The sequence below is a fragment of the Chinchilla lanigera genome, unplaced genomic scaffold (genome assembly GCF_000276665.1).
Source record: "Chinchilla lanigera isolate Chin_1 unplaced genomic scaffold, ChiLan1.0 scaffold00079, whole genome shotgun sequence".
In the NCBI taxonomy this organism is placed as follows: domain Eukaryota; kingdom Metazoa; phylum Chordata; class Mammalia; order Rodentia; family Chinchillidae; genus Chinchilla; species Chinchilla lanigera.
This window is the reverse complement of record NW_004955480.1, coordinates 6,243,583-6,269,083: the sequence shown is the minus strand read 5'-3', so window position 1 is coordinate 6,269,083 and position 25,501 is coordinate 6,243,583. Positions and strand designations below refer to the sequence as shown.

Genomic DNA, 25,501 nt, shown 5'->3' with positions numbered 1-25,501 from the left:
CAAAGTACATTATAAATGTTCTGAAAAAGAGTCATCATCCTACATACCATTAAGAACATTTGTGATTCATGGGAAGAGGTTAAAACATCAACATTAACAGGAGTTTCTAAGAAAGTGGATTCCAACCTCTAGGGATGTCTGAGGGGTTCAAGACTTCAGTGAAGGAAAAAAAAAAAAGACTTCAGTGAAGGAAATAACTATGCAGTAGAAATACAAATTAGAAGTGGAGAATGAAGGTGAGATTAACTTGCTGCAATTTCATCAAACTTTTGTGGCTGAGGAGTTTCTTTTTATGTATGAGCAAAGTGGTTAATCTGATAGAATCTACTGTCGGTGAGGATGCTACCAACATTGTGAAATGACAATAAGGGATAAGACTATTACACAAACTTTGGTGACGAAGCAGTGGCAAGGTTTGAGAGTACTACCTAGAATTCTAAAAGAAGTTCTATGAAGGGTAAAATGCTGTCAAAGCACATCACCAGTTACAGCAAAACCCTTCATGAAAGGAAGAGTCATCAATGCAGCAAATTCATCTGATTTTAAGAAACTGCCAGTTACCTATACTTTTAGCAAACACCCATTAACATGTCAGTTAACAGCCATGAAAATGAAGGCAAGATCCTCCACTGGCAAAAAGATTATGATTTGCTGAAAGCTCAGATGGTCATCAGCATTTTTAGCAATAAAATATTTTAACTGAATTATGTACATTTTAAAAAATATAATGTGAATGCATATTTAACAGACTACAGAAAAGTATAAACAGCTTACATGCGCTGGGCAACCAAAAACTTCATAACGTGCTTTACTGTGGTGGTCCGGAATTATATCCACTATATTTCTTGAGTACAACTATAAATGTGTTATATAGTCATAAATGTGTCCTCCTATAGTTTGCCATTTTTTTTCTTCATGGTTATCTTCAAAAGAACAAAAGTGTTAATTCTAATGAAGGTCTACTTAACCACAAACGATCATTAGAACTAGAAGAAGACAATATATTTGTCCAACACATGAAATTTGTAATTTGTAGTACTCTAATTATTAGTGAGGTACAGTATATTATATTTTCAAATATCTATTTTCAGATTTCTTCTGGCCACTTTTCATCTGGATTTTTAGGCTTTCAAAATTTCAGTCAGTTTTATGTATTCTAAATTATCAATTTCATCCATAGCAAAAATTCCTCAATTATGGCTTAACTTTTCATTATCTCATGGTTAAGATTTTAAAATTTCATTTTAGTGAGTCAAAATCAAACTTTTTTGTATTATTTTTATAGTTTATTTTTTCTTAGATAAGAAAAATATTGTTGAATATCAAAGATAAATCACTTTGTGAGGGCATCTGGCTTTCATATGCAGTTCTTAATCCATAGAATTCACTTTTCTATGAATAGTGTAAAGAAAACCAAATTTATCCCAAGCACCATTCTATCTCAACTAGTAGACCACCTTTTACTACCCATGAAATTCCAAAATGTATGGAGGCCTGTTCATTATATTTTTAAAAACATAATATTTAAATATACAAAATATTTAAAATAATTAATGGCTTTGGAGATACAATTTATTCCCATAAAATTCACACTTTGTGTCTCTATTGTTTTGCCTTTTCTTATACCACATATTAGTAGAATCACAGCATACATGGCATGATCAAAAAGTACGGTGAATATATACTTTTTAAAAAATTATTAAAGTAAATCATACATTACTGTGAATCCCTCTCAAAATAATCCCCACTCACTTCAAACACATCATTTTTGCTACTTCTCAAGCAGTTATGAAAGTCCTCTTTTGTGTCTTTAGCTGCACTTCATGGATTCCTGGATGCCCTGAGTCAATTCGAAACCTTTCGTGGTCATTTTGATCTTGGAGAAGAGTTACAGGGGTCACCCAGACCCAGTGAACAAGGTGGATGAGAACATACCTTAATATTTTTGAGCCTGTCTTTTCATTGCATGGCACTTGGCAGCAGCACTCACTGGTTTTTATTAAACCATCTAAAAAAAAACTCATTAAAGACGACTTCCAGAAGTGCTTCAGAAAGTGGCTAAATGATGGGATAAGTGATCAAGACAAGAGAGATTAATGGCAATGTGTCTTTTACTGTACTAATTTTTAAACTTAAAACATTCATTTCATATTCTGGTCAAGCTTTCTGTGTCTGGATTCTTTGAGTATAATGTCTTTCAAGTTTATCAATGTTGTAGCATGTACTGCATTAGTATTTCAATCCTTGTTATTCATTGGATGAGTCCACCTCATGTGTTTGTCAGTTTGCCAACTAACAGAATATACTGTTTCCACTTTTTGAATATTGTGAACAATGCTGCCATGAACATTTGTATCCAAGTCTTTATAAAGAATATATTTTCCTTCCTACCTAATAGTTATACAGAAAGACGACCGGTAGGCCATGTGTTAACTGTGTGTTTAATGTTTTCAAAAAGTACTAAACCCTTTCTGAAGTGGCCGCATCATTTTATATTCTCATCATCGATTTCTCTACATCCTTACCAACCTTCTCTTCTTTTTGATTACAGGGATTCTAGTACGTACACAGTGCTATCTCATTTTCCTACTGATAATGATGTTGAGTATCTTCATGTGCTTACTGGCAATCTATATATTTTGTTTGGTAAAATGTATATTCAAATCCTCTGTCTGTTTTTAACTGTCTTTTTATTACTGACTTGTAAGAGTTCTTTTGGGTAAAAAACAGTGAGCTGTCTTTTGATGTACAACTTACATCCAATGTATCCTTTTTTTTCTTTGTGGATGTGTTTTTAGGCTTCTACCTAACAGAATGTCATTCCCCTCCTAACAAAAAAGGCTGTAGGGCTGAGGATGGTGCTCAGTGGTAGCACATTTGACTAGTACGTGCAAGCCTCTGGGCTCAATCCCCAGAATGAAAGGGAAGGAAGAAAAGAAAGAAGGAAGGAGGGAAGGAATGAGGAAGGAAAAGAGAAGAGCTAGGTAATCTACAAAAGCATTACTTTTCTTAAACTGTTTGGAAAGCTGAGGTTATTGGGCAATCCAGTACTTTGAAACATATGGAAAGAGTAAGCGCCTCCAAAGAGAGATCAGATGTTGCTAACTGACTTATACACTGAAGGAGACAGGGCTACCGCACAAGTGAGTAAGAAGAATGCTACTAAACTTTTAAACGAATTGTGAACAGAAACAGAGAAGGGTAGGCTAGTGGGAGAGTAGAGAACACTTAGGAACTTCAGATATCCATTCATGGACTCTTTTCCACCACAGAGTTGACCAACTGCTAATGACAAAGAGTAAAAGAACAGAAGAGACTGGAGAAAAGTCTTTGTGATGCAGGCCTGGAAGAAAGGACAGAATGTCACTGTGGAAAGAGCAGAAAGCCCTAACTGGCCCTTGTTCCCTTAAGAAGCAAAAGCTTTATGTTGACTGTCACAGAGGAGCAAATCATATCACTCCCAGAACACAACTCAACAATACCCACTGTGACTAAAATAAGCAAGGAAAAAAGACTTTCTATCCCTGAAGGAGAATCAGAAACTTTCCCAGACTTAGATGTCCCCTTCGCCACAGAAAAGAGCAGGGTCACTAGGAAAACCTAATCCCCAATATACAGGGACAAAAAGCCTGCCTATAACTGAGGACGAGTGGGAGAAACTCACTCCCAGCTTTATTACCTGGCTTGTTACTCAGAGTAGCAAACAATCACAGTCTACATCTGGTGAAGACAAAAGCTTGTCAAGATCCCCCTACAAGGGGAAGACTAAAGAGAAAAGACTGAAGATTAAGGTGGAACAAGAACACTGAGGGAAAACCCTCTAAACAAAATAAACCCCACCTCTAAGTACAAGGTAACACCATAGTTGGTTGGTTCTTTTTTTCTACATTGAGGTTTTCAATCCAGGGACTTCACATTGAACTATAACCCTAGACCTTTTTTAAATTTTTATTTTGAGACAAGGTCTCATTAAATCAAAGCTGGTGAATGGAAGTTAACCCAGCTTAGCTCCTGAGTAGACAGACTCAATTCCCTGATAAGAACTGCCCAGCAGTAGAAGGGGAATAATTTCCAGGCATAAATGCTATTCACTTCAATGCCTGATACTGTAATACTATCTGACAATCATTCAAAAATTATGCAAAAAAATCAAGAAAAAATCCCCACCATCACAAAACAAATTTATAAACCCTTACCTAGACACAACACAAATGATAAAAATATCCAAAAGGGGCTTTAAAATAGCTATGTTTAATATGTTAAATGCTTTGGTAGTGAAAAGTAACATGCACATACAGGTAGGAAACATCAATAGAAACTGTAATAAAGTCAAATGGAAATTCTAAAAATAAAAATATGGTAACAGGAATAAAGGATGTCTTCCAAGGGTTTCTCAATAGCATATACACAGCCAGAGAGTCAGTGAGTTTTAAAGTAGGCCAGTAGAAGTATCCCAAACTGAAACAAAAATTGAGGAGGGAAAGGAGGGGAGACAAAAGGAGAAGAAGAGAAGGAGAGAGGGGAGGAAGAGATTTAAAAAAAGTGTCCAAGAACCAGGGGACAAAATCAAATTGTCTAACATACACATAATTGGAACCCCAAAAGGAAAAGAGAAAAAGGAAGAAATGGAATATTGAAAAGGGAATAGGTAAGAATGTTGCAAATGAAAGATTAAGAAAGCAAACCCAAAAATTTCAGAAAAGAACAAAAAAATCTTGACTGTACCAGAAAACAATATACAACTTATATATACAAACAGAAAGAATTATAGCACAACCCAAATTATAAAAGCCAGAAGACAATGGAATGGTATTTTCAACCAAGTGCCAAAAGAAACAACTCAACTCATGCCCAGCAAAAGTATTTTTCAAAAATGAAAGCAAAATATATCTCAGATCAACAGAAACTAAGAAAATTTATTATCAACCAATATGCACTACAAAAGATGTTCAATGAAATTCTTCAGGAACAAGAACTATATTACCATACAGATATTAGGATCTACAGAGAGAAATAAAGATTTAAGAAAAAAGTAAAAATGAAAGTAAAAGAAAAAGGTAACTGTTTAAGGCAAAAACCAGTTACAATATGTATTTACAGCATATGTAAAATTTTTGCAAGTCATTTATTAGGTAGGTCTTGACTTTGATTTTATGAAGAACTCTTAAAACTCAACATTAAGACAAGCACAAACCCAAATTTTAAAAGAGGGGAGGGGTGTGGCAAAAGATTTATAAAGACATACCATCAATTGGAGACATAAGGATAGCAAATAACCATGTAAACAGATATCATCATTTATATTGATATACAAATTAAAATCCTAATAAAATACTACCACTTATTAGAATGGTTTAAAACATTAGAATGGCTAATAGCATGTACTGGTAAAAATGAGGAACACTTCAATTCTCGTAAATTGGCTGGAAGGCAGAATGAAAAATGGTTGGCAATTTCTAGATTAAACATACACCATCCCATGATCCAACAACCCCACTCCTATATGTACAGTATACCCCAGTGAAATAAAAACCATGTTTACACAAAAATCTATATACTCATACACAGATCTATATCCTCATATAGTTTCATTCATAACCACTCCAAACTTGAAATAACTTAATGTCCTTCAACTGATCAGAGGATAAACAAACTAAGGTGCAATGGACTATTACCCAACAATAAAAAGGAACAAAGTACTAATATATGCAATAACATGGACATATCTCAAATCCATGTTGTTAAGTGAAGAAAGCAAGACTCAAATTATGTTGTTAAGTACATTACCTACATCCTAAGATGAATGTAAACATCATATACTGCAAACATGTACTAAAAAAAAATTACACCTTTAAAAAGTACATTCTGTATGATTTCATTTGACAATAGTAGAAAAAGTAAAACTATCAGGACAAAAAGTCATCCACAGTTGCCAGTGGCTGTATGTGAGAAAGGAGATGTCTATCACCACACACAAACAAATTTTGGAGATGATGGAACTGTTCTACATTTTTGTTGTTGAGGAGCTGCACTCCCAACTCTCAGAACTCATAAAGATATACTCTGTAAATTATGCCTTAATAATTCTTGCCAACTGTTTTTTAAAGGCAAAGAAACATAAAGGTAATTACTGAGAATTAAATGAACTACAAGGTTAGAATTTCTGGTGGATTATGTTCAATGTCTTAAGTCACTTTCTATTAACTGGGAAAAAATACAAAACACCCAAAATTTAAAGGGAGGCTTATTTTGGCTCATGATTTTAGTCCATGGTTGCTTGGCTCCAAGGCAGAAAAGTCATGGTGAAAGGGCCTGCTGCAAATCAAAGCTGCTTATTAAGGTGACCAGAAAGCAGAAAGGAGGAAACACTTTTCCAGGTCACGTCCTCCCACTGACCCACCACCTCCACCCAGGCCCCACTTCCCAACAGCATCTCACCCATGGACCACTCCACCCTTATGATCCAGCTGCCTTCCAAAAGCCCCACCTCTGAACACAGAAGGCTTTGGAGGACATTCCAGATCTAAAGCACAACACCAAGACCAAGGAAGTTCCAAAATAATATCAGGTTTTAAAGTAAAGATAAGAGACTAAAAATCAAGGTCAAAATCATTTGTGCCATGGAAAAATAAAAAAAATTTTTGGTGATGTTGGGGATTGAACCTAGGGCCTCAGCAATGCTATGCATGTTCTCTACCACTTACCTACATTCCTAGCCAATAAATTGGCTTTCAGCATGCTCACAGAATATTAAAAATTCTATAATCCTCAAAAATAAGTATGGAGCATAGTGACTTAATTGTAAAAGCATAATACAGAGTACACACAAAAAACTACCCCTCCCACCAAAAAAGCTCTGGGAGAATAAATGTATTATTTTCATATGTATGTGATAGTTTATAGAAGAGTTAATAACAGATATTTCTAATTCCTTTCTGATAGGCAAAATTAAATATTTTCATGTAAGTCAGAAGAAAATGAGAAAAACATGACAATTTTTAAAAAATGAAAAATTAATAAAATTATTTCATAAGTTAGCCCTACATTGTCTAGCACAACCTCTCTCACCACTAGTTAATCTTCCACTTCAACTAGGTATCCTTATCCTGTCTCCACTTCTTCCCAAATACTTGTGAATTCCTTTTTCTTTACAGACCTCCACTTGTTCTCTGTGCCTCTGCCTTCCTCAAATCTTGCATCTTCTGAGAATGTACCCTCAAATCTGTTCTGCACCTGCTGTGCTAATTTACATCACAGTTTAAGCATCTAAACCAAATCAAAGAATCCTTCCAGGTCATGACCCCTAGCTCAAGTGAATTCAACAGAGTTCAGAAAAATGGATATTGAAAATCATACTTTCTAAATTTGAATACTTGAAATCAGATATATGTTGGGAAATTTATTATTTCTCTAAGCCACAAAGCACCATTCGTCATCCAAATTTATTCCATTACAGGGTCAGACTGCAAGATAGATTAACAAACCCCAACTCAAACCAAAACAAAACCACCCTTTTTTTTTTTTCGTTTTTTTTTTTTTTTTTGTTTGTTTTGAGACAGGGTCTCACTGTGTAGTTCAGGCTATCTTTCATCTTACTACGTACCTCAGGCTGTCCTCAAACTTTGAAAATCTTCCTGCCTTCGCCTCCCGGGCTCTGGGATTACAGGTGTGAGCCACCACACCTAGCCAAAAAACCTCTTTTTAGAATAAGCAACTAGATTGTTGGTGTGGAAAATACAGTCATTACATCTATTACAAACAGGTCAGAAAAAAACTGTGCCTTTTGTCCCTTTTCTAGGGCAGACCACCAGCCCTGGACAAAAAATTGAAGCCTCCTTCTCAACTCAAGTCCTGTTTTATTGTGTCCTTCTATTTGCCCCATTAATGACATTTCTGAAACCATAAATTTTGCTAAATATAAGGTCCCTTCACCTTCATCATCCCACAGAAATATATGTGGATTTCCCATTCAGAAGTAGCCATACCCAGAGATGGCAGGGAGTAGTACATAAAGTAGAAGTGAAACTTACTGAAAACCAGTAAATATACTGTAAAAGTGAGCGTAAGTAAGTGTTGGTGCTTTCTGTACTCCTCACTCTCCTTATCACAATGCCAACGATTTAAGTTGACTTGATGGCTACAGACTTAATTTTGTTTCCATAATGAAAATAAAACTGATACAATTTTTTTTACCTATAAATTTACTATTTACCTTTACATAGATTCTTAAATTGGTGTAGTCAATTCTATTTTAAAGTTTGATTAAACATATACAATTATCATTCAAGTGGAAAATCTGGTAACTTTGACCTACATATTAAAAAGATTCAATCATCTCCTAATGTCACAAGTACCTAATAAAGTACTTCTTCAGTCAACATTGAAAAAAGAAGCCCATTTAAATAGCTCTTTAATTAATGCTGGTATATTGATGCACTACACTCAATACATATAAAACTATAAATTTATACAAAATTTTAATACTTTCAATCTATTATAATTAACACCAACTCGTGGATTTAAATGCAACAGACATTATGACAAAAGGCAACAACTCAAAATTTTAAGGTAGGAGGGAGACAGGAAAAGATACTGTCATGGTCCAATGTTGGAATTATGGATGTGAATGCTACACTTGCCCTGGGGCAGGTAGTTTGAATACAATGTAAGGGAGGGAAACAGGCTTGCTCCTCCAGTTCCTCCTCCCTTTTGCTCTGGTTGCTTTGGCTGTTTTCAGCCGAATGGTTACCCTCTGCCATGTGCCCCTCCGCCTTACAGCCAGCCGGTATGGACTAAAACCTCCACAGACTATGAGCTAAATAAACCTTCCCTTCCTTAATTTTGGGCGTCAGGTATTTTGTCTAGCAACGAGAGAAAAGTAACCATGACACTCACCATTTTAAATAATTTTTAAAAACTAAAATGTTTATCTCTTATAAAAGATACCTAAAAATATTTTGTTACATTGAAATAACTTGTAGGACAAAGACTTAATACATTAAAGAAGACTGATAGTGAGATAAAAATATTTACCTTCAAGATGGAGCAAGGGAATGGGACTGACAAATAACAGGTGGAAATTTCATTTGTCCTATTTTATTCTTTTAAGATAGATGGTACTTGGATACACATTACATTATGTGTAAACTTTTTGGAAGCATGATGTAATTAGTAAATTGAAACAAACTTCTATAGTTCCAAATAAGAAGTTTTTTTTACCTTAAAGACCCACTTCTGTTACACACCATTGCCAGCAAAGCAGATAATTCAAGATTTACTAAATATCTCTTTGATCATTAAGATTCTAATAATGGGTATCAGAATCATTGCTCTAATCAACTCATTTCATTTGGAAGACAAGACTATATACTAATTTTACTTTAAACTCTTCAGTGGATCTCTACCACCTACGAAGATAATTCTAATGTTTTAACATAGCATATGTGGCCTTCTCTGATCTAACCCCTGCCTATTTTCTAACCTCCTTTTCTATCACTGCATCATAAACAAATTACATGCCCCTTTTTAACTAACCCATTACGTTGTTTAAACATCTATGCTTTTGTACATACACAAATGTCATTTCTCTACCTTTGTTCACCTGTCCAGTATCCTGTCTTCCAAACCAACCTAAAACATTTTATTTCAGCTTTATCACTAGCTGTACAACTAGTCAATTACATCAAGTAACAATTTATTTATCTATAAAATACACAAACCTGGTATATAATTATTGTCCAAATGGTACCGCAAAGCCTTCTTTAATCCCATTTATTAGAACTTACTGTTACTAATACTACATTATTTAACTATGTTTCTATTCTAACTTGATTCACATTTTGAAACGTTTTTTGTTTTTTGGTTTGGGAGGAACTAAACTGTTTAGTTTCTTTCATAACAGAGATATATATTGGCAATGTATTATTTTCTAGGTCTGTCACAGTGATTCACCTAAGTAAATGTAGTTGAATTTTATGGCTGATAGAGGATTTAGCTGAAGGCAAGGAGGTACCATATATATTCAGCAAAATGCTTGTTTCAATAAAGACATCAATTCTTAAATAGTAAGATGTAATAAATTATAATGTAAAAATGAATGTTTATGGCAAATAAAAGTGCTCTAGAGAACTCTAAACAGGTGACAAAGTTCATATATATAAAACATTGTTTGAAGCTCCTAATAAGCAAAAGTAAATAGCGTAACTAAGAGTAAAAGAAGATGGTTGAAAATATATTACCATTAATGAGGTGGGGATATTGTTAGTCATGGACAGGGTGGTTAAAACAAAGATGAAAATATTCGTTTCACAGAAGATAAGATAAAAGTCTAAAAATGAAAGAGAAAGTAACTCTTACAAATTAAAGGAATAACAGTATAAATTAAGCATAAGTAACTTGCAAAGTAGCCAGTATTTTAGACAAAAGAAACTTAAGCACAATACTGTGCTATCAATTAAGGCTTACATCAGTGACTTAATTATACTTAAATTGAGTGACTTAAATCTTTGTAAAAAGAAATAATTTTTAAGTCTCTACTGGGTAGGAGGTAGGAAGTTAGGGAAGGAGGGTCAGTCTTTTTTCATTAAAATTTCAACTCACTTTTGATACAGTTGACCATTCATAAAATTGCCCACTCTTGGTTCCAAACATGTTAAGAGCATCTTTGAAGGACAAACATTAAGTTTGCCATAAATAAGGTTATTAAATGTGTTATAGGTTATAAAGTTTCAAAGTACTTTACAAAATAGTTGTGTAGCAGATGAATATACAAGATACAACACAGATGCCTTTCACATTAAAATTTTAACACCACTTGTTAACCCATCTTAGGATAACACTGCAGAGAATAATTAAGCATATTATTCAATATTAGATTTATGCTTGTTTTTTTTTAAACACTGGAAAGGTGAATGCATACAAAATTCATTCACTCAACAATTACTTCAGTACTCAGTGTTAGGAAAACAAGACAGGGCAAAGCACAGCTTTTATTTGGGGAGGATATGCATGTATACAGACCACTTGATGGGAAATAAGCAAGCAGTTACTACAAGCATAAATATGATAGGAAAGAAAGTGGTATCAGTACAACACAGAAGGTTCTACACTTGGAGTAGCTAATAAGAATTTTTAAAAAACTGAAATCTAGTTAGCTAAAATAAATAAATATATCCAAGGGTTGATGCAAAATTAAAAGTATGTATATAATGTATAACAATGTTCAGCATACTATTTCTAATAATACACACTGGAAACAACCCAAATACTCTTGTTTTTGTTTTGTTTTTTTTGTTTTTCTCCGGTACCGGGAACCGAACTCACGACCTTGCGCATGCCAGGCAGGCGCTTTTGCCGCTGAGCTAAATCCCCAGCCCCTAACCCAAATACTCTTGAAAAGAACAGATGTTATATTTATATACTGGAATATCATACAGCACTGAAAATGAAACAGTACGTGCAGATAGTCACATGAATGAATCACATCAACAATGCTGATTTTAAAAGCTAAACACAAAAGACTACATACTATACTCTTACATTAAAACAAAATTTCCCAAACTAGGTAAAATTAACCTATTGCATTAAGAAGCCAGACTACCATTCACATCTGGGGAGAGTGGCAGATATTGGTGTTCGAAAGGACTATCAAGCAACTTCTGGGGGTCTCTAATTCTCCCTCTGGTAGTGGTTATGATTCACTTTGTTCACAGAGTATAACTTTATGGTCACATACTTTTCTCTCTATGTGTGTATGTATATTGTATATGTGTGTATTTTAGAACTTTAAAAAGGCAGCAATGGAATAGCAGCTTCTGTATTCAAGAATGAGGAAACAAATATCCAAAAGCCTAGAGGCATGATGCTTAAAGGGTTTGAAAAAGTTTGACTTTTTCACTGTGACTCTGTAAAATACTAAAAACAATACTGATATGCAAACTTACTGTGAGGATTAAAGGATCCACTATACATAAACTCCATACCTGACGTAAGCACTAATAAAAATGTTAACTACAATCAATAAATGTTAGTTATTATTATTACATGTTCCTGATGCAGTTGTTTGTTGTGTTCAGAATACAAAAACAAAAAGGCTAAGGCAATGCAGCAGGGGCAAGTTATGCTGGGCTTTCAAAGCTATATTGAACTTAGACTTTCTCCAAAGGTCAAATGAAAACCAGTAGAGATTTTTGCACAGGTGTAAATTCTAACTTCACATTTACTAGAAAATACTGGGCCAGCCAATTAGCTTCTCTAGATTTTTTTTTTTCTGATCTGTAAAATGACAAAAATCTCACTATTTAATTTGTGAAAATTAAATATGACAATATACAAAAGTGCTTAACATAGTGCTTAGCACAAGTTAAACATTCAATAAACAACAGCTATTATTATTTCAAAGAGAAATTGCTAATGCTAAAAAATCTATAAAACTATATATTACTATATAATTTTTAGACCTGGAAGCAATTAATTTATGAGAACATAAGTAGACTAATGACATTGCTTTTAAGTACTGTATTTGTTTTTTAATTTACAACAATCACATAGACAATGTCTTATGTAAAAACTTTTATTTTCCCACCCAGTCAAGAATAAACCTATATGACATCCCATCACTCTTCAATTTTTTAAATTAGTATTTCCTTACAAAGGCACTCTCTTGCAAAAACTACCACTAAAATCAGGAAATTAACAATGACACATTATGCTCACTGCTATTAGTGTATCACTGCTCTAGATCTCTTCTCACTGACAGACACACACACACACACACACACACTGAAAACCACAAGGTCACACCAATACCTCATTTCCAACTCAACACTACAAACAGCATTCTAGTTTTTTCTACTTCCATATTTGCAACTACCAACTCAGAAAAAAAGAAATCTTTCTCCCATAATCCTTAACATTTATTTGATTAGCCTCCTTGTATGGAATCAACCCTCACTATGGCTATCTCCCATTCCCCACACAGACACGCTCCTCATCCCTCCTGGTACTAACAGCATTATCCCTATACCATGTGTATATTCTCACTCTGTTAAAGACTCCTATTCCACATACCTAATACTCCTCTCCTCCAAGAATATTTTCCTAACATGCATAGATTTTGATATCCTGTATTGTACTGATCAGATCCTCTACTGAGATTCCTTCCTACTCCACCCTTGGGCTCTGACACCTTGCACTTAACAATGACACATTATGCCATTGTTATCCAGTGTCACCACTGACACACTCTACTGAAGGACCTGCATGCATGGTCTCTTCCTCAACCTACCTGACTCTCAATACACCCACATCAGGCTGTAATAATACACAGAGGCCCTCCTATTTCCCTGCTACCTGCGGGGGCTTTGAGAGCTACACTCTCCTCATCCTCTTATCTTGTTCCAGTCTGGTGCTAAGACCAACAGACCCTCCTCCATATCAAAGCACACACCTTAACTGATACTAAACTCATCCTGCTTAGGCTCTGACACCTTGCAACAACATATCCTCCCCTATGCAAACATTTCCTCACTCCCACAATTACAAAAACCCAGGTGGATATCCTTCTCACCCCATCAGGCTCTGACACCCTACTCATTATATGACATGGCTGTGCCTCCCACACACTCCACCCAGTGTGGACACTGACCCTATTTGGTCCCATTTGATAAGTTTTAGTACTGAACTATTCAGAAAGGGAAAAGAAAGAAGTATGGAAGAACAAATGGCTTTTTAAAAAATAAATGCCAGTAAATAAACTGTGCTAAGCACCTATAACTGGAGCTAATTAAAATGATAACTCACTTGTCAAAATACAGACATCCCTCAGTATCAGTGAAGGACTGGTTTTAGGCCCACTGCAGATATTTAATACCTGCAGGTTCCCAAGTGTCCTATATAAAATGGCATAGCATTTGCACATAGTTTGTGCATATCTTCCTGTATACTTCAAATCATTTCTAGACTACTACTTACACCTGATACACCATAAATGCCACACAAATAGTTGTTATAGTGTATTATTTAGGGAATAATGATCCAAAAAAAGTTCATACATGTTCAGTACAGATAACCATTACTTCCCAAATTTTTCACTCAAGCTGGCTGAATCTATGAATATGAAATCCATGAAAAGATAGAGGTAACTGTACCTGCTTTTTTCCACTTAAACGGTGTTTTATCACATTATTCTTATTCCTTCTAAATTTTAAAAAGTCAATTGAAAGCTATTATACAAAGGAAGATGCGTATCTTTAGCTAAACATGCATTTTACTTACAAGTATCCTAAATAGGCCTATGGAAAACCTAATTTAAAAGATCTACTGATTTTTTTTCGAACTTAAAAAATTCAGTTGTTCCAACACTAGCGTTTTTTTTAAATCCAGGAGATGTAATTACGATGTGTTTTCAGTACATTTGGTTCTGGTACACTTATTCACAGATGTAAGTCTCCTCAGTTCTTGGTTTATATGAGGAAGCATGCTCCATTAGCACAGTCTGTGTCTCTCTTCACCCCTAGACAACGAACGTAACTTATCTGGTGATTTTGGAAAAAGTAACTGAGCAGACAGAGTTAACTCAGTTCTGCTGCTCTCACCCTTGGGAGACAGCTATCCAGGGAAAATAAAACTTCAGAGAGATCACATGAAGCTGTGCTTCTGTATTTGCCTAGTAGGACTGGATAGATAAGTCTGCCTATACCAGCCCATGTGACTACTCCTCTCTAATGCAGCCTCTATTAGTAGCGAATGGTATTTTGGCTTCAATCTTTGTCATTCCTTTATTTCTCTCTTTCTCAAGTTGCTGAAAGTCTAGGAAGAAAAGAAAGGTACCATCTGAGAGGACTCCAGTAATCCAATATCTTAATTAAAATACTGAAGTGATGATTGCTTGTTTTCTCAGTTTTGACTGAAAAGGGCTATTTCAGTTTGAACTGCTTAAAACTACTACAAACAAAAAACCCTTAAACCTGAACCAACAACAGATGTTCCAAATGAAAATAAACTGACTTATCTGATCATACTTATTATCTATGGAAAAAAAAAAATCAAAGGCTCATAATTTCTTCTTTCTAGAAACAATCACTTATACTTCCAATCCTACTTTCTACTCTCACTCTATTTTCCAAAGATAAAACAGTGCTAAATATTTTCAGAATATATCAGTATTTCCACTTAGATGTCTTTGTGTCTACTCTCCCTCTGTTCCCCATACCCTACCTTCCTGCTACCACCTTTAACTCTGAGATCAGTAAACGATGGCTGGCAAGTCAAATCTATCTATTTTTGAAAATATATTTTATTGGAAAAAAGTCATGTTCGTTCACTTAGAGACTGCTTTCTCCCTGCAATAGCAGAGAAGAGTAGTTGCAAGAGAGACCAGATGGCCCTGGGGGAGTGAACTATCCAGGCAGAATATTAACTGCCACAATCATATTACAGTGTGCTCCTTTATAGTGTGTCTAGGACTGGATGGCTAAGTGAGCCCATGCCTGCCCACCTGACTATGCTTCTAATCTAACAAAACCTAAAATAATCACTAACCAGCCCTTACAGACACAATGTTTGCTGCCCCTGCTTTCACTGTGAAGCCTAGTCTTTCTGGATCCTTCAAGTCAAAATTGTTACCTGTCTTTTCATTATATTATACTAAATCTAATCATTAGCATGTCTAATCATTCTAAATTTTTTAAAAGCAAGGTATAAATCCAAACCTAATGCAAACAGTAGGTTTTTTGACCCAATCAATAGTTTCTGCCTCTCTCATAAAACAAGAGCTCCCATAAAAACTTCACAATCTTGGGGCAAGTACTTTGAAAGAAGCTTTTGACTTTTTCTCCACTCTTCAGTCTTCATAAAGGATACAAAATAGTACCGATAACAACATCCTGATAATTGGCCCTAGTGGAATAATGTTTTAAAAGTCTTTTTTCATTGGTGGTCAACCCTCCCGATTATTCTGCCTCACTGGGATGGAGCTTCCTTGGTACTTCAGCAGAATCCTCAGGTTAACTTCAAATCAGGGGGCTAGGGAGTAAAGAGATACAATTTCTATTTTTTGGCCCCAGTTCTGAGTCAAGTTTTTCAACATAACTTTATAACTTTACCATTAAAAAGCTAGTATTTTGATACTTGATTCCTAAAGTCAACTGCTAGTTCACAACTCAGGAAGAAACACAGAACTGTATTCCAATCAACTGGCATATAGTATAGGACCCAGACATGTGATGACAAGTATAAACTTTGTAAAGGAACATTCATTTAAAATGGATACCACACCAATGCCACACATACCATAACTTAATGATTAGCCTGACTGGAAATACTTTTTGAGTCAAAAAGAGAAATTTGGAGCTCACATCTTTGCGATTTGAGCCAAGACTATCCTATTTCTTTTCTTTATCCAATATGTTTGCCTCAATATTCTGTTGCTATCAGCTCTCAGCTCAAATTCAGCACATAAAAGAACTGTGGATATAACAAATTCAATTCTAAATTATATCTCCTATCTAAAAAACAAACATTCCTACACCACATGTCTCCAACTACTGCTCAGATCATCTGGAATTACAAATGTGTGCCACCAAATCTGAGGAAACATGATTCTTAAATTAGTAATCTACTAGAAATGTTAACTTGAATGAATCTTAGTAATTACTTTTGAACCTACTAAGTTATGATTACTATCTCCATCACTGCTAAAATTCATCTAGTTGGTTATCTAGAACCTCCATGTTCACTAAACAACATACTATTCAACCTATGTACATGACATCTCCTCAGCACCTAAGGATCCTTCTTATTATAAAGTTCTTTTTGCCTCTTGCATATGGTGACAGCACTCACTTCTCTCTACTTAGTGAAAGGCCTTACTTTTCAGTATAAAAGTTCAGGGCCCTTACTTTAAGGTTCCTCTTCTGCTACACAAGGATTTAAACACTTGTTTAGGTATGGTACTGAATCTTCCTTTCTCTAGTTATTCTATCCCTTAAATCCTTAGGTAATCTCATCCATTTCCATGGATTTAAATGTCATCCTTATGCTGCTAATTCCCTAATTTATATCTTCATCCCCCAAACCATCACTATACAGTCTGCCACTTTACATTAAAACAAATAAAGCAAATTTTTGAGGACAGATATTAACTCAAGTTTCACAGACTTTCCATCTTAAGTTTCTAAGATGAAATCACCTGTGCTTCAGATTATGATAGAGGCTGCAAAGAAGCTATGTTCTTTCCATTTAGTCCTTTCTAACGTTTATAAAGATTTGTTCCTTGTCTCTAAAAAGTTTATTATTTAAGTATGAAAACTTCTAACAGGAAACTTCTGAAGGAAAAAGTTACTTTAATATACATACTTTTCACACAACCATCAGAAAAGAATTGGGTAATTTGAATTAATGGAGAAATGTCTCTGTTTTGAATTGAGTGCTTTAGAAAAGACTCTACAGTGAAGTTGAATTTTGAAAGGTGACTGAGGATGCAGTGTAGATGATATGATGAAAGGGACAGTCAAAACTGGAGCAGCAGGCATTAAAGAAGAACATATGAAAAAGGCTGGGTTATTTAAAGAAGAAAGTAGACAAATAAGAGTGAAACAAGGAACAGTCTGATAGACCACGGCCACCTAGTTGAATACGGTCATGAGCTTTTAAGCTGATAAAAAAAGTGGGAGAAATTATCATTGCAGCTATTTCAAACAATTTATAGTACATTTTAAATTACATGGAAAGATAGTAAAATCAGCATTGCAGATACTGATATGTGAAATTTGCCCCCATGCTAGCTGCATCAAAACTGAATCCATGAGATATTGTAAAAGTAATATAATAACTTGACAACAAGTTAAAAAAAGCAAATAAGAAAGTAGAAGTAAATTCGGTAAAAAAAAAAAAAGTAAGCACATATAACATGATAGGATTGCTGACACTTATGAGAAAACTATAAGAAAGGAAAGGGGATGAAGTATAGAAAAATGATTCCTCATTGTAAGTTTTATTTTCCAGCAAACAAAAATTCTTAAAATTTTTATTTAGCTTTACTTTAGGACAAAGTGCTATTCTTCAAATGCAAAGATGGCATTATTTTGTTAGTTTTCTAGCACTTGCTGTAGGTTGCTCTAGGCCATTCACACTTTCCTGTCTAGATTCTGTGCATAAAAACTTTTGAAAGGATTACTATATTACAGATTCAGCCCTAGGTACAGACTTTAATAAAGTAAAGTGAGTTCTCAAAATTCTAGACCTATGACTTTGTTACTCTGTTATGTATCTGCCATGAGTACTAGTTAAATACATAGTTGAACCTTGACTTACCACAGGATTATGTCCTGATCAGTTCAACTGTAAATGTGTTTAGAACAGTTATATTATAGGGCAAATCACAAATCACAAAGACTATTCTATATTAAATGGTTGATTATTTTATGTAGTATATTGAATACAGTGCAGGGTATCAATTGTTTACCCTCACAGATATATGGCTGACTAGGAACTGTGGCTGGCTGCCATTGCCTGGAATCTCAAGAATATCATACCATATATCACTAGCCAGAGAAAAGATCAAAATTAAAAATTCGAACAGTTTCTGTTCAGTATGTATCACTTCTCTACAAAAAAAAAAAAAAAACCTAAATAAATTGAACTATCATAAATTAGGGACCATCTGTGTACCAAAGGGAAGAGTACTATTGGAAAGAAAAATGTAAGAAGCACACATACACACACACACACACACACACACACACACAAAGTTATAGTTTTCAACTGAGAGACTACACTGGTGGTGGTGAACCTATGGCATGCATGCTGCCATGGGCAAACAGAACTTTCTGCTGGCATATGAACCAAGCTGCTCCAGCATCACCCCAGCAGCTGAGCATCAGATAATAGAGGAAAGCGCACATGCTTGGAAAGGAGTAGCAGCACCAGGTGATGATGTCATGAGCTGTGACTAAGTAGCAGTGTCTCATCTGAGCTTTTGCATGGCTCATCAGTATTCAGGTTTAATTGTAGTGCTGGCACTTTGTGATAAGTAAGTGGATTTTGGGTTGCAGTTTGAGCACTCAGTCTCCAAAAGGTTCATCATCACTGGACTAGATAAACGAGTAAGAACCACTATATCTATGTTGCTCCTTGCAAAACTGCAGTAGAACTGAAGGTCAGTGTTGGAGGTGAGGAAAGTAAGAAAAGTAAGGTTACACAACAGCAATTTATATGCACAGCTAAATAGGGAGGGGAGCATAGTAACAGTCATCTCACCAGGTTGCATGATCACAAAAAGACTTTTATGTGAACTAACTTTAAAATGTTACCCATGCAGCAATAAAGCTACATTATGTTAATCTGCAGGCAATACCTAATTGCTGCAAAAATACAAAATTTGCATCCTGCTTGGTCTCAAACCTGGCATAATTATACTCTTTCAAGTATAAAATAATCTAGGAATACAATGAATTTCAAAATTTACATGCAAAATTAATAAATATGCCTATTTTACAAAGAAAGCTAGAGATATGTCTTAGCTATATGTTATGCCTTGTATCTAGATATATCACATCCCCCACACCCCCACCCCAACCCCACCCCCACCAAAGCCTCATGCACTCAGGTGGGGCTTTTCACAGCCAACTGGATCTAGGGTGTGTGATACTGGCATTAAGGGTGTGTGGCACTAAATTAGTCCACTGATTGGTTTAGCATAGTTCGGGTGTGGATAATGGGAAAGCCCACCCTGGGTGTGGGTGGCACCACTCAAAAGGCTGACAGCTTGACTGACATAAATGGGAAAGGAAGGGTTGCTTAGCTGCTTGTTGCTTGTCTGCTCTGCCATGGATGGACTGTTTCTTCTCTGTGATGCCCCTTCTGCCATGCCACCCTGCCCTGGAGTAAGCCAGCTATGGACTGAAACCTTCACAAACCGTGAGCCAAAATAAACCCGTCTTTTAACTTGTCAGGTATGTTGTCTCAGCAAGAAAAATAACCAAGATACCACTCAATCACTCATAAGTGCCACAAGTTCCATTTGTCTAATGCATGCCATTACATGGTACCACAGTTTACACCTTCAAGGAATAATATATTTGCTAGTGCTCGAAAAATTTTACGATAATGTTTTTTGATAGCTGACCCATCTGTATCAGTAGCTATCAATACAGATTTCTAAGCTTTACACATCAGCAGAGGTAAACCAAGGAAGAAGTTAGTGGTAAAATAAAAGAACAGGAAGCAAGAAACAGAAAGAAAAAAGAATCAACTTGATTAACCGGAAGATTAAAATGAAAGAGTAGATATGAACAAAGCTACTACATAGCAAAAAGATTCCTTGGACTGTAGAAGGGTATCAAATGCCATTTGGTCTCTTCATATAAAAAGTCATTTTTATTTACTAAACTTTATGATTCTAAAACTCTAAATCTATGTCTTTGGAGTACTGTGATATATAGATTATTCAATGCCTTACTGTCACATGTTTTATTATTTATCAGGATTCCTGCCAGAATCTATTGTAAAGTGTAAGCAGTTAATTATCTGAATGTAAAGTTCAAGCAGTTAATAATCTGAATAAGGACAGCTAATATTTATTGAATGCTTTCTATTTGGGAGACTCATATAAAGATACATTTAACACAACAGAACTAACTAAAGTTCAAGAAGTTAGAAAATTTATCCACACTGTAAGCAGTTAACACTAGGATTCAAATATAAGTAGTCAAGCTCCAAAGCCTACATTGTCCTTTACTGTCCAAATAAAAGATCTGGGAAAAGATAAAATAAGCTATAGTTTGGGTTACTATCAAGAGATTTTAAGGGAAAAGGTAAGTGATACCTTAGTATTCAGGAAACCATCCAATGATGGCCATTTGCCATACGTGGCAATTAAGCACTACTGAAATGTAACTAGTCTAAAGTGAAATGTGCTATAAATGTAAAATACCCAAATGTGAAAATTTAATATTAAGGATGTAAACCAATTCATTAATAATTTCTATGCGGATTAATGTTAAAATGATAATATTTTGAATATATTAGATTAATAATAATGTGGCTACCAAAATCTTTATAATTATACATTTGGCTCCCATTATATTTCTACTGAACACAGCATTATACAGGAAAGACACCAGAGTTTACAGAATGATTCTAATCCAATCTTTGCCACTTTGTCACCATAGGAAAAAATCATTAGATTATCAGTTTTTATTTTAGAAAAAATACGGTTTAAAATCAGTCCTGAAAGCTAGTGCAGACTTTGGTTCCTGTAATAGTCACATTCCATTCCCATCATTGGAACAAAATATTCAAAACCCACCACTTAAAGAAAGAGATTTATTTGGCTCACAGTTTCAGAGGGTTCAGTCTACTTCCGCCTGGCTCTAAGGCACAGGCCTGGTGGAATCCTCCTCAACCCATGACAGCCAGAAACCAGAAAAGAAGGAGAAGGTCATGGTCCCAGTGACCCACCTCCTCAGTTAGGCCCCATGTCCTAATAACACACTCAGGTTTATACTAATCTACTGATGAGTAGAGCCCTCCATGATACAATCACCTTCCAAAAACCTTACATAAAAAGAAAATTAAAATCTTACAAAAAAATAAAAAATACGTGAACATATGAAATTTGTGGGGGACATTTTAGATCTAAACCATAATGGTGCCTAAATTTATTTTCCAATAAAAAGAATGGAGGTCACCTTGGAGAAAAAGCTGACACTAGAAATGGACAGGTAAAGTACATGAACCTGGGATACCTTGTTTGTCAAAAGAAAAACAAAACTCACACACTTGATAAGGTTCCCATCAACCAAACTTGACATAATTTGAGATTCCTAATAATGACAGTGTTGGATTTAACACTGAGTACCTAAACAAATAAATTATGGAGAAGATGACAGATGTCAACTTCTAATAACTACAGAAAGAATGAAGTTAGATACTCATCAACAGATGCTAAAACCTGTGGGTGAAATTTTGATCAGACTAGGACAACATCCTGTTCTTCAAGGTACACTTTCATAAAATGCATATTAATTACAAAGACATAAATAATTTTCAGGGAGAAATATACTTTAATTTTCAAAACTGACATCATTGGAACAAACCAACATCATGAGCCTAAAGATATGATGTACTGAGAATAGAGTATCCCTTCAAGTAGTATTCCTGCCAAATGTATAGTCAACCTAGTTATGAGAAAATAAATTCAAATTGTGGGACCACCTACAAAATAACGGTCATGTACTTTTTTGTTTGTTTGCTTGTCTTTTCTTCCGGTACCAGGAATCGAACTCAGGACCTTGTGCTTGCCAGGCAGGCACTTTGCCACTGAGCTAAATCCCCAGCCCCACTGTCATGTACTTTTCAAAAACATCAAGGTCAAGAAATAAAAAGGCTGATAAAGTATTGCCAATTAAAAAAAAAAAAAAATGAAGATGACCAAATGCAGTCCACAACCCTAGAGTGGATCATGAACTAGAAGTAGGGTGAGAGGATTTTACAGTAAATAAATGAGACAAAATTCGAAAATGGACTATAAATTAGATAGTAATATATGTCAATAATAAATCTGTTGGTTTTAATGGTCTTCACCGGTTAGAAAAAACAATGTCCGTATTTTTAGGAAACACACACTGAAAAAGGAATAAAGAGGTAGGATGTCTCTAAATTACTCTCAAATTGTTCAGAAGTATGTATATGGATATAGGGCAAGAAAGAGAAAGCAAATATAACAAAATATATAAAATACGGGTTACAGTAAATGTGGGTAAAGGAATATCGGAAATTCCTTGTACTATTATTCCATTTTTGTAAAGTAAAAACTACATCAATATAAATTTTTTAAAAATTGGCCTATCAAACTAACTTTTTTTTTTTAAAAAATGGCTTTTCTCCCCTAATAGGCCATAGCAGGCCAGATGTTTTTAAATGTAGTAAGGTATTTCTTTTACTGTAGACTTTATTTTTATGATTCATCAGCTACTAATTATATTTTATTTTCTATAAGACCCAGGACTGTATTATTACTGCTCAATATCATTTTGAATACTACGATATTATTTACTATTCAATAAGCACTCAAATAGTTGTAAAATGAGCACACTCAAGATTACAGCAAGTTCAGGATTACAGAAAAACAAAATTACAAGAAGTATTACATTGTAAATAGAGCTACAAAACTAGAAAAAAGAGCTTGCTGATGAACTCCCCAATTAAAGCAAAAACCACGAATGAATAAGAGAAATAGTTAAAAATCTGAGACAGGTTCTACAATTATGAGGAAGATAAACAACTCTTCCTATATAGAATATTTTCACCTAGGTATAGTATAAGCAGTTACTGACAACTAAAGCAACATTCTTCTCTATAAAATTTGAGTATAAGTTATAAAAAATGAATCAGATTAAAGAGTTAAGCTAATAACTGAGATTCAAAATTTCACTAGTCTCAGTACTAACTTGCTGTACAATCCTGAGACACTACCTACAATTTCCACATCTCAATTAAAGGTAAGCCTTTTGGTTTATTTCCTTCCAAAAGGGCAAGAACATTGTTATTTTATAAAAATGATTCCATGCAGCAAGAACACTGAATAGTCAATATAGAAATATACGCATCCATATACAGATAAAGAGAAAGGAAAAGAACATGGCTATTTTGTAAATATGTTTACGAAGTATGAAAGAAGCACATTAATACCAAAGGTGACTTAAAGTAATTACAAACTACTTTTAATCCCAAATCACACCATAAACATGACAGGACACCAAAAAAAAAAACCACAATCAACAAGTGTATACCCTGTTTAAACTGGTTTTATTATGACAAGGATCTTAATAGACCTTCTGACTAAGACTGTGAGAAACAATTCTCAAACACAGCTAAAACCCAGGAAAAAATGTATTTTCATCTACAGTACAATATAATTGTTATATTAAAGTATAAGAGATTTCATATTAGATATACAGTATAAACAATTTTCAATGTCTCTCAAAACTACTTGAACAGTATCCGATTAGGTAGGTAACAGTATCCAAGTAGGTAATACAAAAAGATAATCTAGTTCCTTTTTCCACCAAATCCAATTACTTTTAATTTTGTGTTTCACCTAACCAAAATACGACTTTTTCAAAGGTATGTATATTTCGTGATACAAAGTTACACTTAATATATCTAAATAAGCAAGACAAGAAAAACAAAACTCAAAACACTCTAAAACAAAAATTGACCAGACATCCTCAAATTACTGTATACCTTGGCATTTAACACAGTGACATCATGAGCCCGTATTGTAATTCTGTGATCTACCTGATTCTATCTGTATGAACGCAACAGTTTCTAAATAGGTTTTGCAGAAGAGATCTTTACTTAAGAAATTACAAAACGGGTCCATTTTGTATTCAAAAAGCACAAATACCAAACACCTGGTATAAAGAATATATCGTGGGGATTTTAAAACGCTTTATAAGCAAAAGTCACTTACGAATATTTAACTAAAGCCTTTTCCCATAACTTTTCCTTAGACGAGGCCAAACTACATTTTATAAAGACAGAACAGTAAACTGCACAAACATCACTTAAACGCCCCTGACCGGCGCAACCTTCCTTTTTAGACCTTTTCTCCTCTATTCATCGTATTCTTTAGGGTACATTTCCGAACTGAAGTTGTCACTAGTTTAATCTACCACAATCTCCTTGTCACTGGTGAAAACAAGAAAGATCTTCAGGCGCAAACCAAACAAAACTGAGAGGGGTGGGGCAGGGAGAAGGGGCGCGAGGTGGCGCCAAGAACAGAGGAAAACAAGGTAGAGAGAGTTGTTTCCTTAAGGCTCTAAGGTTACTCCCCAACTCCAAATGCCCAGATTCACTCGCCAGTAGAGAAAGCTGATGCCACCACGTACTCCTTACACAATGCACAACCTTCCTTCCCACCCCTTCCCAAGAACAACCGCCTTCCAAAACAAACACGCACAACACGCCCGGCCCGCGCCCGTCCCAGCCCCTGCACTAAACCAACCTGCGGGGCGAGAGCTCCGGCCGTCGAGTCCCCCGGAAAAAGCGCGCGCGAGGAGACCGCAGCCAGGCGGCGAGTTCCACCGTCTCCCGCCACACCGAACAACCCGCAGCAGGAGCCCCAAGTCCAAAAGTTTGAAGCAAAACGAGGCAGCCCCCAACGAAAAGAAAGACAGAATTGCAACGGAACAAGGATGAGGGGCGGGGAGGGCGAAGAGTGCCTGCGTGCAGGGAAGAGTCCATCACCTGACAGTGAAAGAGGACCGGAGTCGTCCCGGCGTCCGCGAGAAGGGGAAGGGAGGGCGCCGTCGCCGTGGCAACGCCCCCCCCTCCGTCCAGACTTCCAAAGAGGGAGGAAGAACTTCAAATCCCAACCGTCAGCGCTCGAGCGGCTCCTTCTTAAAGGGGTACGCACTGCACCGCCGCCGCCGCCGGGCGCGAGAGGGCAGAGTTGGGCGCCCCCCGCCCCTCGGGCGACGCCCCCCGCCGCCCGTCG

At 35.6% G+C, this 25,501-nt stretch overlaps 1 protein-coding gene across 7 annotated transcripts in view; it reads right to left on the bottom strand.

Moving 5' to 3' along the window:
• The window catches only part of Lcorl (ligand dependent nuclear receptor corepressor-like), a 156,563-nt gene that overhangs the window by 128,939 nt on the left and 2,123 nt on the right, over positions 1-25,501 (bottom strand). Inside the window, exon 1 of one of the 7 annotated variants that reach the window (XM_013503315.1) lies at positions 25,252-25,437. The exons of 5 other annotated variants lie outside the window; for them this stretch is intronic. The gene's annotated coding sequence lies outside the window, so the exon portion shown is untranslated. Of the gene's footprint in view, positions 1-25,009; positions 25,089-25,251; positions 25,438-25,501 lie in introns of those variants that run through there. One more of the 7 variants, XM_013503314.1, reaches the window with a different exon arrangement.